Raw genomic sequence first — 9,640 nt, forward strand, 5'->3', positions numbered from 1 at the left:
GTAAACCTACTTTTGCCACGCCCTGTATACTACATAATTAATTACAGAATTTACTTTAAAAAGTAAGCCTCTGCATGGCCATCACATGAGATAATTTATATAAGCTAATATATGATACAATTATCATAAAACTTAGAGACCCGACGCACAAAATTCATGCAAGAGTAGGCCCTGGCTCAGTTCAGAAGGTTGTCTGGATGGTCAATCTACTGTTCAGCCATTCAGTCAATTTGCATATTACACTTTTATTATTATAGAAATGCCATTTCTTTCTTTTTTCTCTCCTCTACTGAATTAAGCATAAGTGGTTGCTTGTGTAGAATGAATCCTTACTGTTTAAATATGTGAATCCTTTTGGCAAACCTAAAGCCCATGATTATCACATATGCAGTCGTCCTTACTTTTTCCAAGACAGAAATGTGTATATACCATGCAACAAAGCCTGCAAGTGGGTCACCAAGATCCCTTCTCCTCTTCTTCCTAAGTACACAGGACACCATGTTTCCCAGTGTCCTTTGCAGCTTAGGTGGGGCCAGGTGCTAGAGTTTTTGCACTTGTGTGCTCTGACATGCCTGTCCATTTTCTGGCTTTTTGAGAAGGAGTCAACCACAGCTCTCTTGAAAGGACTAGAGAGCCCTTGACATCCTAATCTTCAGAGGGACTGCATAGAGTGGGCACACTGATCTGGAACATTCACCCTTGCTTGTTATGTGTGAGAAGACTGGAATGTATGCCTTCTGGAGGCACCTAGATCCCAGAAGAATTGGAAGAATAAGGGACTCAACAAAAGTGATTTTATTCCTTCTTTTTCTGAGGAGAGAAATAAGAACCCTCTGCATAGTAGAAAATGTTTAGAGTGGGGAAGAGACATTTCTGATGGCCCAAACCCAAGATAATCAGCTATCCTTGGGCAGAAAGCATAGCATTCTGCCTTCAGAAGTTGATTAGAAGACTGATAAAGGTAAATAGTAATGTCATAGCTGTTCTATATTTAAATATATATTTAATGTCTAATAAGTATACATGTTAATAAAATATTTAATAAATATTATCTTTGGGCTCTGACTCCAAGATCCTAAATGAATCTCTGAAGTTAAATCCTGAGTGTTTTCTTATTTCACACATGGACCTTTCCTTAAATATCCTCTTTTAAAAAGGAGACTTCTACTTAACAGTCTTTCAATAGAAAGTGCCTTTGTAAATATATTTGTTGATATGCACCTAGAAATGTCATTTTTTTTCATAGACTTCCTAAAATGATTATTTCTTGCATGTTAAAAAAGCATTGTTTTTTAGTGTTCAAAGCTTACAACCTCAACATGAGGTCTGATGGCTATAATATTTGTCTTTGCAGATGCATTCATTCTTTCCTAAGGTTATTTCGGCAACTTGTGTTATTTGTAATAGAAGTTGCTTTTGTTTCCACATTGGGCCAGAAGGGGTTGAGTAATAACATTAACAAACACCTTGAACTGGAGTACCTTTCACCCTAAATCCTTTTCAAATGCTAACTTAGTGTCTCTTCCACATTCCAGTGGCTCAATGACAACAGGCATTATTTCCATTTTTCAGAGGGAAAGGGGAAAAGACAAAAGAGGGCACATCTGTATCTAGAAATCTGAGCCTTTGACATTACTCTCATACCTTTTTCTCTTTTTCTTCTAAGAGAGCACATTGTTAAGTATCTCTCCTGGTTATTCTGAGTTACATGCTGCATGTAGGTGAGGTGCAATGAGGTGAGCATTAGCTGGCTTAGACTGCAGTGAGGTGAGCATTAGCTGGCTTCCTATGGTTAGCTTTTCAATTGCTTAGTATGACATAGACAAACATTGAAATGCCTACTGTATGCAGGGCACAATCCACTTCTACTCTGAATCTTTGCCAGTCTGTAAAACTTTGAGGTTTGAATGAGGGTCAGAGTGGTGGTATTGACTTACTTTCTCCCCTATCTTTGCAAGTTCGCTCAGGTAAAGAAGCATTTCAAGACTCAGGAAAAAATATGATCATGTCATTTCAGGTTAATTCAGGACTCCAGGGATAGCACCAAGAAATGCTGATTATTTCCAAATGGTTACAGAGATATCTGATTGACCATTTTTAGATAATAGTTTTTTTAAAAGGAAAACTGCTTTTTAAATTAAAATTTGTCATTTATTGCACTTGATTTACACACACACACACACACACACACACACACACAGAAACATACTTGAGTTCCAAACCCCAGAATGGCCCAAAAAGTCAGGAACTGTCCTGGCCTGTGTTCCTACATGGTTAGAGTGTCCAAGCATCCAAAGGTTTTGGATTCCATTCCTGGTCAAGAGAACGTATCTGGGTTGCCGATTCAATCACTGGCAGGCCACACGCAGGAGGGTCTCTCTCTCTCTCTCTCTCTCTCTCTCTCTCTCTCTCTCTCTCTCTCTCTTTTCTCTTTCTCTCTGGAAAAAAATATCCTCGGGTGAGGATTAGTAAAAATAAAATAAAAAGTCAGGAACTGATCTCCTACATGCCGGGAATTAACAGACCTGCATTCTGACTTGCTAATGTGTTGTACAATGCATCTTCTTATACAATATTCATTAAATCAATAGTATTTTGGAAGACTCTTCTCTATGTCCAGTGCCATCCTAAAAATCATGAAATCTGTAAAAAGCAAACTAATAACTTTAGGGAGCAAAAAATATAGTTGGAAAATCAGGGAACAGAAGAACTTCTCAAGAGAACAGTAAAGGAATAGAGAAAATAGACCTCAAATTAAGTCCTAAAGGACTTCACTGAAAGTGAAAAAAGACCTTTCTCATTAGATGAGTATCTTATCTGGGCAGACTTTGTAAAGGAAATGAATCCTGAAGACAGTGACATGGAGTTAGCCAGAGGGGGGCTTTCTGAGAGGGAGATGTCTAAAGCCTAGCTGAGTCTAACATCTGGGGGACATAGTAACTTAAGCAAGTGACAGATTGAAATGAAAAGAAAAGAAAAATGGCGTTTTCCCAGAATTCTCTTCTTGTACCTGGCACATATGAAAAGTTGAGTTTTTTTTTTTTTTAATTTATCACCATCCATTTTTTTAATTATGCATGGGCATTGTAACACATTCACCTATACAGAAAAACATGAGGAAGAAAATAAAAAACACATAGAGATGCCTAATCCAATTGTTTTTATTTATTTCTAGTATTTTTCCTCTGCATAAATATAAATATATATATATATATATATATATATATATATATATATGCATATCATATAGGGTGGGGCAAAAGTAGATGTATCATTGTTTGTATGTAAACAAATACTATAATTAACAAGTAATACAAGAATAAACTGGGCTTCCCATATTCACAACCGTAAAGCTACTTTTGCCCCACCCTGTGTGTAGACTACATATTTTAAGAATTAATTTTATAAAAATCACCCCTTTGTACTGATCAAGCCTGACTCTCCAAGACTGACCTCTTGGGAATGAATATCGTAACCAGTTTTCTGCCAATCTGCATAATTTCTTTTAACCATTAAGCATTCTGGGTAACCCGCATGCTCCTTTCCTGTGAGAGCTGGGAGTGGTAGGCAGAAATGGGGGCTCGTCTCTTTCTCATGGCCACCTCGAGTCATGGAACGGGCCACATGGAGAAATGGAAGTCGGAGTCCACACGATCAGTTGTTTGTTTTTTCAGCCTTATTTAGTGATTGCATAACATATGCCAGGCATGTTGCTAAGCTATGCTGAGATAACAAGACGGACGCACTCAATGAATTCATAGGGTCAGGGAGGTAGAGAAGTGACTAGGAAATACTAAAGTAGTGTGGTAAGTGCCATGGCGGAAGAAATTAAGGATGTTGTGCTAACCCATAATCCGGGCTGTTCAGGAACTCTACTGAAGGCATTGAATGCAGCAGTGAGTAAATGAAGCCAAGAGGTGACGAGGAGTTAGCTGCAGGCCAAGGAGGGAACATGAGCTTCAAGGAAGCGCATGCATAAATTTTCTCTTAGCATGGCGCAAAAAAACACAACCGTGCCCTCGGTGTGGGTGGAGCCTAGAGGATAATGAAAGGTATAGGGACCCATAGCATCACTGAAGAGGTAAGAATCAGAACAGAAAGGATATTGTAAGTCACGTAAAGAAATTTGGCATTTTTAGAACAAGGACTCATTAAAAATTTCAAGTAAACTTTTTTTTTTCTTTTTTATGGCCCTATAAGTCTTACCTTTTGTGACTGCATAGATGGACCTGGAGATTATTATGCTAAGTGAAATAAGCCAGTCCAAGAAAGACAAGTACCACATGATCTCACTTATATGTGGAATCTAATGAACAAAATAAACTAACAAACAAAGTGGAGACAAGCTCATGGATACAGAGAACAGACTGACAGCTGTCGCTGGGGATGGTGGGTTTGGGGACTGGGTGGAAAAGACGAAGGGATTAGTCAAAAAACATATGCATAACTGATGAGCACAAACAACAGTGTGGTAATGGACAGAGGGAAAGGGATACCGGGGCTGGGTGGGGGCACGGAAACATTTGCAATTGTGTCAACAATAAAAATAAAAGTAGAAAGCAACATGATCCGATTATATGTTCACCTAAATTCTGTTGAAGATACTTTCTTAATTCCAGCTACAATTAGTTTATGTATTAAATGTCATTGTGATGCTAAATACTTCACTTATATTAAATCAATGATAATTCACAATAACCCTGCAAAGGAGATGCTATTATTTCCAGTTATGGAGAAGGTGAGCTAGAGAAGGTAAATCATTTGTCCAAAGTCACTTAGCTATTAAGTGGTAGAGGACTCAAAGGAAGGTCTATTTTACTACAAAGCTCATGTTCTTCCCAGCAGACCAGGCTGCCCTCCAACTCTGCTCAGTGCTAGCTGTTGGATGAGGATGCCAACATTTATTTGAAACCTAACTGGAACTGGGGGAACTTCAAAAAAGGTTGAAAAGGTGTGGCAAGTGTAGGAGGTGAACTGGATGGGGGTGAAAGAGTTGAGTGAATCAATTCCTTTTAGCAATAGATTCCACTCTATTTAGGTCTACTCAAGTGGGTTTTTTGTTTTTGTTTTTCTCAAGAACTTGTCAGCCAACTGATATAATCCTTTTAGAATACGCAAGTTTTCTCTTACAAAGTGGGGTTTGATTACATTGGCAGCTCCAGCTAGTCCCCGTTTCTTAGATTGAGTTTCTGGGTTTGATAGAGGAAATAAAAGTGTTCTACTGGAAATAAATGATGATGATGATCTTCTTATGGATAGTCTGTAATTTACATGAAAACTTCTAAAGAATAAGTAGCCATTAAGAAAGTTCTAGTAAGGTAGAGAGAAAATGTAGGAGAACTCCCCCAAAAGCTTTGCGTTCGATCTTACATTGCCCATACACTGTTGTGTTTGAAATCCCTGTTTCCTGTATGCTGTCAACCAATCAAGGATAGTTGTCAAAGCAACTTGAGTAAACTATAAATACTACTCAATTGCTTTTGTGCACAGTGACTAAATAGATAGTATATGTTTACGAATTAAGGAATACTCAGATCCAGTCAGTTTTCAGCACAATAATTGTTCTTACAGGTAAATGAGATTAGTCCCCTATTTCGGAGGTTAGGGAACCCAGACTTATCGTGGTTTAGAATCTATTCAACATCATCGCCTGATTTCCTAAACGGATGTTTTCCAGCAAATATGTGATAGTTGACTCTATACCACCAATGGCTGTTAAGCCAATCTGATTTTCAGAAACTAAAAGCTCACTCATGCAGGTTCTTTATTAGATCAAGCTGCAAATCTCTAACTCGTCCTGGTCTAGATAATGTACTACAAATTATCTCTTTTATAGACAATATAAGTTATTCGACTTCTTTGCCATTTTTTTTTTTTGGAAGGTATTCTGACCACCTGCATCCTCCTATGATTGGCGGGAGCAAAGAATGCTCCGGTCGAGAAATGAGAACTGTTGAGAAAGCGTTTAATAGCATGTATTAGCTCCACGGGGAAGCACTTGCAGTTATGTCAGCTCACCGGGTTTGACTGACGAGGGTTACTTCACAGTGAGGAACTGGAGCGTTTACTGTCTCGCTCGCCTTCTCTGTGACCCCTTCGTACCACACCTCTGTTGGGAGACAAAAGCAAACACCACAGAGCTGAGAATTCCCAAGGGCTGAGGCCAGGTAATCCTTCCCGAACTGCTCTGACCTGATACTTGAACACCAAGGTGGGGCTTTTTAGTCTTTGAGGAAACAAAAATACCCCTTTCTTCATTCCTTCGCTTTCCCTATTCTTTTTGCTTAAAAGGAACCATCCCATAATCCAAACTATTTTGTGATAACTCCCTCACCTGCTTTCGGTTTGAAATTACTCTCTTCAAAGAAAAACAAATGACAAATCAAAGATCTTGTAATGAGACAGAGTTCTTTATCTGGGAATAATCATATGACTACAGTAAAACGACCGCCTTACGTTCACAAGGAAGCAGGAATGAGACTCTCAAAGCACCTAAAGAGCCTGGCTGTTGTTTTCTGATTGTCCTACAGAGGGGACATGGCTGAAGAGACAAGGAATGAGATGGCTTAAAACCCAGGATGTTGAATAAGGATTCCTGGTAGAATCGGAAGCCATCAGAGCCCTCCTCCCTGGAGAACAGGATACACACCTTGGGATGTATCACTTTTTGCATGTGTGCTGGGGACATGAGGTACTCCAGTTCTTACAAGAGTTCCCAACTCTCAGCACCGAATGGCTTTGGATAGATTACAGATTTCCTGAGCAGCCCACATATTTTGTCCCTGATTTCCCAGAATGCCCAGGTGGATGTTGAAAAGGTTTACCATCCGGTTTTTCTGAATCTGTTCAGGGAGTGACTATTTGGAGCTCTCAGTGTCAGTCAGACACTCCATGGTCTTTGGTGACAAGATGCCTCTTGCATTATTCTCTCCAGGATTCTAATAAAAAAGGTTCATGCTCATTCTATCCAACCAGGAACTGTTGGCGTCAATCACCGTGACCATGAACACCATGGTTGCTCTGCACTGGGGCCTAATAAATCAGGCAGCACTGGAGAAATGCAGACTCTAGACCCTGCCCACATGTATTTGAGCCCTGCTCTACTGCTTACTAGCCGTATAACCTTGGGTGAGTTACTTCAGTCTTCTCATCTGTAAAATGGGCATAAAAGTATCTATCTCATGGGATTTTGCAAAAATCATATCCATCAATGTGCATAAACTGCTCAGACAGGTGCAGAGAACACAGTGAATACTAAATATATGTATTCATTTTTTTTTTTTTTAATGTGGTCACTCCTGGTGAACTGGGACACAGAAAAACAAATGAACTATTTAAAACCACAAAGCAGGTCACCTAAAATGTAAAGCACCAAAGGTACTCTTCAAGAACAGCTTTTGAATAATTCCATGGGCTATTTCACATGTTTTGTGCAAACGGTGCTCATGGAATTGTACAGCTGGACTGTGGTGGGCTCTGACTTTCTCTCTGTGCTTCCCCTGTCTCCTGTTCTTTCATCTTGCTTTGTTGTTTTGTGTGTTTTCTTCTTCTTCTTTCTCCTTCACAAGTAATGAATATTTTTACTGTTATGGTTTGTATTGATTTTTTTTTCTGGCACCAGTGAATAGAATACAATATATCAGAGGACAGTTGAAAATGAGAACAAGTGTATTCATTCCTCACTGGTTACTGGCAGACCTCAGACTCCTGGGCAGAAATTAACATATGAACCCAAGAGGTTAAATCCCTCCAGAACGGGATGGAACACTCACCTAAATTGCTGTTGTTGCTGCTGTTGCTGAGCCTGTGTGGGAGGTGCCCGTCTCCTAAAACAGTTCTCTCAGTGTCTCTGAAAGATGAAAATCAAACCAGCTAGCAATTATTGAGCTTGTACTATATGGAAACGGCACTGCATGAAGATGCAATTACAAGAGACATTAACCAGAGAGATCGTGAGGAAGCCCTATGTTAACCACATGCATTGATGTAGTTCATTTTTCCCCTCGGAAATTTTCTTTATTCAGAAAATGAAAGCTTATTACACAAGAAACATAGAAATCCATTTCAATTGATACTGAGGTCCGTGTCTATGAAAATATACAAAATCTCTAATACACTAAATCCCGTTTATTTCTTTAAAAGGCCCCGATGTTAACTACTGGGGCTACAGAGACCCCCTACCTTTTTTTTTTTTTTTTTTTTTTTTTTTTTTTTTTCTTCAGGATTTTAACCTACAAACAGTCACAGCCAACAAGCCTGCCAAGAGGATTAATTCCTGAGTGGAGTTTTCCAAGCTCTTACAATAGCAACATCAACCATCTCTTCTGCCTCCCGTGGGGAAAACTTGTGCCAAACACTCTTTGTTGCTGTCTGTCTGTGCTCTGCCCAGCCCTTCCCTAGCCTTCTGTCATTGGTCCAAGTTTGAACAAACCAGCTCACGCTGAGAGGAGCCAGGCATTTTCAAAGCTCTGGGCATATTCTCTAGTCTGTAGAACAAGGGTGGGTAATACTGTCTTACAGATGAGGAAACTGAGGCCCCTAGAGATGAAGGACTTGCCCCAAGGGATACAGTAGGAAAAGCAGGGCTAGAATTGAGAGTTAGACCACACAGCCACAGAGCTTCTGGTCCCCTGATTGCCCCCCACCCATACCCCGCCCTCACCATCCCCTTGCTGCATTGCTATGCAGTGTGAGTGGTCTCGGTGGGCATAGTACATGCGCCTGTCGGGCATGTGTTTATGTCAAATTAGCTTCCTTGTCAAATTCAGTGCAGTTTCAAAATGTGAGGAGATTAGAAAAAGGCTATCACCGAGCACCTGAGTCTGATGAATAACTTTTCACAAAGCAGGCCTCTCAGTGGCATCATCCCGCCGGATGACCCGGATGAGATTCTGTCTGTAAAGAGGTGGCCCCAGGATCCCACAATTTAGAGAAAATGTATTATTGGTTGCTTGGGATAGACAGTGAGACCCCCGAGGGCATGACATCTGTGAAGGGGCCTACCCCTCAGCTTGAGAAAATGAAAAATAATTGTCACTGCTGATGAGAAGAGGGAGGGTGGTGGGATGAGTGTGCTCAAATAAGGAAAATGGTAACATCCAACGCCTGAGAACTGCACGCTGGGAACTCCATGGCTGAAAGAGCAAGCAAACATGCACCCAGGATTTCTGGGGTATGGAGCGTGGCCAGGGAGGGGGTCATCTGTGTGAAAAGGATATTTGAGTAGGTAAGTGCGGGGCTTCTTAATGTTTGATTTGAAGGTGTTTGCATTGTTTCAGTGCCTACCCTAGTAACCCCTCCCCAGCCCTTCTGTGTACACGGGGCCCCATCCATATACTTCTGAGGATGGGAGGGAGTGTTTGGTGGGAATCTGGAAAGGGCAGATTCCCTGTGCTTATAAGAGACCTTAGTAGAGACGCAGGAGAGCAGAGGAGCAGAGATCACGGAGATGGTACCCTATCCAAAGTTGCAGAAATCACAGGAGCAGCCCTGAATGTACACGGTTCTTGGAATTGGGGGAGTCTGCGCAAGCATCATCTAGATTTCAAGGGTCAGGGTGTCCCCAGCTGCCATGGATTTAGTAAATCTCCTAATCTGTGTGTATTTCCTAAGTATCCAGAGTTCTCATGGAGTCACTTAT

The sequence above is a fragment of the Pipistrellus kuhlii genome, unplaced genomic scaffold, assembly GCF_014108245.1.
Source record: "Pipistrellus kuhlii isolate mPipKuh1 unplaced genomic scaffold, mPipKuh1.p scaffold_m20_p_7, whole genome shotgun sequence".
NCBI lineage: Eukaryota > Metazoa > Chordata > Mammalia > Chiroptera > Vespertilionidae > Pipistrellus > Pipistrellus kuhlii.